The sequence below is a fragment of the Melanerpes formicivorus genome, unplaced genomic scaffold (assembly GCF_026170545.1).
Source record: "Melanerpes formicivorus ecotype bairdi unplaced genomic scaffold, bMelFor1.0.p_v2 SCAF_52, whole genome shotgun sequence".
Lineage (NCBI taxonomy): Eukaryota > Metazoa > Chordata > Aves > Piciformes > Picidae > Melanerpes > Melanerpes formicivorus.
Window position 1 is genome coordinate 184,870 of NW_027142404.1, and position 5,381 is coordinate 190,250.

The 5,381-nt window shown below is 54.7% G+C and overlaps 1 long non-coding RNA gene across 1 annotated transcript; it reads right to left on the bottom strand.

Annotated features, from left to right (window-relative positions):
• Nucleotides 1-1,096: 1,096 nt before the first annotated feature.
• Nucleotides 1,097-4,853, bottom strand: LOC137452369 (uncharacterized). The gene is made up of 4 exons (XR_010990050.1): nt 4,277-4,853; nt 3,559-3,732; nt 3,155-3,314; nt 1,097-1,694 (listed from the first exon to the last, which is right to left on the bottom strand). It is a non-coding gene; the product is annotated as an uncharacterized lncRNA (long non-coding RNA).
• Between the last annotated feature and the right edge of the window lie 528 nt (nt 4,854-5,381).

The following is a 5,381-nucleotide window of genomic DNA, read 5'->3' on the forward strand; positions in this document are numbered from 1 at the left end:
GAGCAACTCCAGAGAGCAGCAGAGTCCACACTGAGCTGATGCGGAGCGGAGAAAGCAGAGGGGACGAGGATTACGCTGGCTAGGTCGGAGCCGACGGGGCGAGGGCGGCGCCATCTTGGGAAGGGCAGGCGCTGTCACGGGGAGGGCGACGCCATCTTGGAAAGGGCAGGCGCTGTCACGGGGAGATCGACGCCATCTTGGGAAGGGCAGGCGCTGTCACGGGTAGGGCGGCGCCATCTTGGGAAGGGCAGGCGCTGTCACGGGGAGGACGGTGCCGTCTTGGTGCCCTCACTTCCGTCTACATGCCCCCAGCCCTCCTTTCTCACCCTCTAAGGCCCTTGAGGTGCTCGCAGCTCGCCTTGAGATGCCGGGGGAGATGTGGCTGGGGGACCCTGGGACTGCAGGACACCCAATACCGGGGTGAGACCACCCCAATCCTGCGGGACCCCAAACCCTGGAACCCCCCCGAGACCTCTAACACAGCACCACCACTCCCCGCCCCCTCAGCTGCTTCAGGACCCTCCAGAGACCCCCCCGGAGACCCTCCAGAGGCCGCCAGACACCTCTCGATGCCCACAAAGCCCCTCTAGACGCCCCAGAATACCTCTCTGCGCCTCCCTGCAGAGGCCACTCACACCCTTGGCAGCAGGCGACAGCAAGCAGTACCTGGCCGTGCCCACAAGGTGGGAGCAGTGAGCAGAAGAGTCAGCGGCGCTAGGGACACCGAGACTCCAGCAGTGCCACACAGCAACCCACACGCTGTGGGGACCTGACACAGAGACCCCGAAACCACACTGAGGCACAGACCCCCCCACTCCTCCGTGACCCTCCAGACATGACCCAGGAGCCCCTCCAGAGGTCCCCAGACACCTCTAGATGCTCCCAGAACCCTTCACATGCCCCCAAATTCCCCTTTCATACCCCCAAGCCCACTTCAGATGACAGCAGACCCTCCTTAACAGGCCCCCAGCGCTCAGCAGGTCCGGTGCTGCTGTGCCTCGGGAGCAGATCAGCTGGTCTCCCTGCAGAGCTTTTTCCAGTCAATGAAAAAACAGCACACCACACACACACACGAAAGACAATCCACTGTTTTAATTGAGAGACAGTTGCTATTTCTGCTTCAAACCACACCCCACACCCCCCCGTGGCTCTGCTCAGGATGTGCTTTTCTCCTCTAGAAGCCTTTCTACAGAACAGAGGGGGGTCACGTCAAGGCCTTTCTGCACACAAATCACTGCCCTTCTGCAATCTCTCAATAAGCAGCACCGCTGTTCCTCTGCTGGAACACCTCACACTCACTCTTACACTTGCCCGGGGCTTTCCCTCCCCTCCAAGAACGTCCTGGCATTTCAAACATTTGGCATTTCAGGTCTGCAAGCAGCCTTTGTGGGAGGCTGCCCTCACCCCTCCCTCACTGCTCCTCTGCTGTATCCTCGCCCACCCCGCTGTGGCATCACAGAAGGAAAGACAGCCGAGCGGCTACGCTCCTGTTCTTTTTATCACCCCGAGCCGGGGACAGCCTTCTGGGCAAGGTTTGCAGCTTCAGCACACAGCTGAGCTTTGCTCTCACCCATTAAACCCTTTGGTGGTTTCAGCTTCCCGAGGATGTGTCGGCACAAGTCCTTGTCGGGGCACCGCAAACAGGGAGAGACAAAGCTCCGAGATCCAGGAAGAGGACGGCTGAGCAGACACTCCTAAAGAGAGAAACTTCATCAGCTGAACCTCACACTTCTCCCAGCTTTGCAACAGCAAAGAACTTTGTGAACAACACAGTGGTGCTCCTAAGGAGGTCACCAGCTTGCAAGTTACAGGAGAAATAAAAACCTTTTTATTACAGAAGCACTGGCAAAAATTTACGGACAGGAACAGCAGACGAGGAAATTCTGCGATTGAGCTAACGATAGACATCAGGCCTAGGATCTGGCTACCCTGACAAAGGATGCCAACAGGACAGAGTGAGGCCTCAGCAGCACTCCCAAAAAGCCCCACAGAGAGCCACAGGCTCTGGCCCGTGCCCCACCTACGGGCCGGCCCTCCTGGCAGCAGCGCAACACCACCTCTTCAGGAGCCCAGGGACTGACCTCAGCCCCCTAAGGGCCAGGCAAGGTTGGTTCCTGTTAGCTGCCTAAAGCAGCCTCCCCAGCCCTGCTTACAGGGACCTTGGGCTGCTGCTGGGGACAGAAGGGGGATGGAGGGCTCCACAACTCGTCACACAGACCCCGAGCACAGGGCTGTTAAGCTGACAGGGTGCCAAGGGAACAGGCTGCCATGAAGGCACAGACCCAGGCCCTGAACTACAGGGTGGGTCACCTTGCCGCAGCAACACGACCCAGCGGCTTCGCTGCGTCCGACGAATAAAAGGAGGAAGTTCCACAGGAACAGAAGGGAAAACCTTTTCACTGTGTGTGCCAGAGCCCTGGAGCAGGCTGCCCAGAGAGTTAGTGGAGTCTCTGGAGACATTCAAAACCCGCCCCAGGTGATCCTGCACTGGCACAGGGGTTGGACCGGATGCTATTTTGGGGTCCCTTCCAACCCCTAACACTCAGTGATTCTGTGATTAGCTATGCTGGTGACAGAGTCTCACTGAGTGCTCTTTAAAAGGTTTTTCTTTTCTTTCAGCCTAGGAGTTTCATATTTAAATAGACCTTCTGCTCTGTCTTCCCCCTTCCTTCTTCCATCTTGCGTCTAAACACTAGGAGAGCTTGATGAGCTCTATCCTGGGCGTCCCAACGTAACACATCTCAACTGCATACATGGATTTTGTAATCTTTTGCCCCATTGCTCGCACAGGGTGGATTAAGTTCATTACTTAGAGCTTGTCAGGACAGCTGTTGAAGTGTCCTGTGCAATGCAGGAGGAGTTGAATCCCATAGGAAACCACATTACTGTGCTTTGTCAGCCTGGTTATGGTCAGAAACCTCCTTCATTTTTTTTTCTCTTGAACAGATATATCACATGAGTCCCCAGAATTAATTTGCCTCTTCTCATAATTATTTCTTTAAAACTGTCTTAGAAGTGTCTCTGTCCTTCCCTCTCTCTAGATACTGGCCTCCTGAGCCCACGGCAGACTTGCACAGAGCTACTGCGAGCACCACTCTGCACGGCCTCTGGGGGGCTTTCAAGCACAGGCACCCCAGGAGAATCCAAACCTAACCTTGCAGCTGGCCTTAGAGCTCCTCTTTGGAAAACTGTCGCTGCCAGGGCCCACAAACCAACGTCCTCTGTCGGCAAACCGGATGTAAGGGCTGAAAAGTGTCAACGGAAACCGTAATCGGATGGCCCAGGAAGATCCTGCCGGTCTGAACACACCGGACCTGGAATGCACAAAGAAACTCTGTTAACAACTGCCTGTGTGTCTGCTCATAGCTTGAGGAGTAACAGAGCAGAACCAATTCCCAAAAGGTTTTCACTGCGTTCCCAGGGCAAGTAGAGGCTTGCTCTGGCTGTAGTTAATACCTAGAAATTCCTATCAAAATCTTTGCAGCACAACAAGAAAAAAACCAAACCAACCAAACCACAAACTGCTTTATATTATTAAGTAGGAACTCGAAAGCTTACAGGAACTGTGGGGATTTTTTTATGACAAATTATTCCTTTTCTTTTTTTCAGTGAGCAATTGGGTTTCCAACAGCTCCACATTCTGACACCAAAGCACCCCGCTCCATGTCAGGGCTTGTGGCTGAGGCCGAATACAAATCTGCAACTGGTCCTCAGGCAAAGCAGTTAAGCTCCCTGAAAAAAAAGGAAAGAAAGCAAGAGTGAGTCAACCATAAAAACAAGACCTAACCAAACCCCCAAAGCCATTTTGTCAGGAAGTCGCCTCCACTATCACCCGCCACATGCTGAAATTCCCTTCCCCTGGGGCTCCTGCTTGGCCCACAGCTGGGGAACATAAAGCAAGGCACAGCCCTGTGGGTACCTGCTGCCCTGGAGCCACCAAAACCGGAGCACCCAGTCACTACCAATCCCACAGCAGACCCAAGATACAACAGGGACTCCATAGAGACTCCAAAACCTCACTGAGAACCCCCCAACTCCTTCAGGACCCCCACAGATTCTCCAACTTAGATGCCCACAAAACCCCTTTGGTTGCACCCAAACCCCCCATCTGAAACACCCAGCTCCACTTTAGGTACCCCCAGATGCTTCCAATGTCCCCAGACCCGCTGGTGGACCAGCCCAGAACCCCCTGACACTATCCCAGACCCTTTCAGGGGGCTCCACACCCCTTCTAGATGCCCACAAAACCCCTTCACACGCCAAAAGAAACCTTTACCTGCCTCCAAACCCCACGTGGGGGCCACTTAGCAGCGGGTGGCAGCAACCAAGTCTGTTGCTCTCACCAATTAAACCCTTTGGTGCTCTCAGCTCTCTGACCCTGTGTCAGTGCAAGTCCTTGTCGGCCGGCACCTTCGTCCTGATCCAGGCGGAGAGAGAACTGCCAGGAACACAGCTTCGCCGCTCCGCTTGCGGCACGCCTGCTGCCGAGGGCAGCCTCGTCCGCAGCCTGCCCGAGAGGAACACGGCCCCCGGGGCCGGGGGACACACAAAAGCCTTCCACAAAGGAAACAAGGGAAGTCTCTTGGCCACTCTTCACGTGCCGAGTGCGATTGTCATGCGGAACACACCGCGGCATCTGGAACGAGTTTAAGTCCAGGTCTGTGGCAGCACAGAGGTTCCTGGAATATCCCGGTACATCGATCCACAGGAGGTTGTCTTTCGGTCCCCAGTCTGATGCTTGGCAGCACAGCCATCACACCATTTCTCTCGAGTGCTTTGAACTGACAATTCATGCAGGAGAATAAAACCAAACAGGAGTAAGCAGCTTGGAAAAGAACTTTGATCATCACCAGGCCCAGCAAGAGGACACAGTCTCAGGCTGCACCAGGGGAGGTTTAGGCTAGAGGTTAGGAAGAGGTTCTGCACGGAGAGAGTGATGGCCCATTGGAATGGGCTGCCCAGGGTGGTGGTGGAGTCACCATCTTTGGAGGTGTTCAGGAGGAGACTGGATAGGGTGCCTGGTTGCTTGGTTTAGTTGATTAGGTGGTGTTGGATGATAGGTTGGACACGATGATCTTGAAGGTCTCTTCCAACTCGGTCTGGTCTATTCTATTCTATTCCGTTCCATTCCATTCCAACACCATCTAATCAACTAAACCACGGCACTGAGTGCCTCATCCAGTCTCTTTCTAAACACTTCCAGTGATGGTGACTCCCTGGGCACCACCTCCCTGAGCAGCACATTCCAAAGGCCAATCTCTCTTTCAACCTGCTCTATTCTATTCTATGAAGACCTTCTTCCTAACATCCAGCCTAAACCTCCCCTGGCACAGCTTGAGACTGTGTCCTCTTGTTCTGGTGCTGCTTGCCTGGGAGAAGAG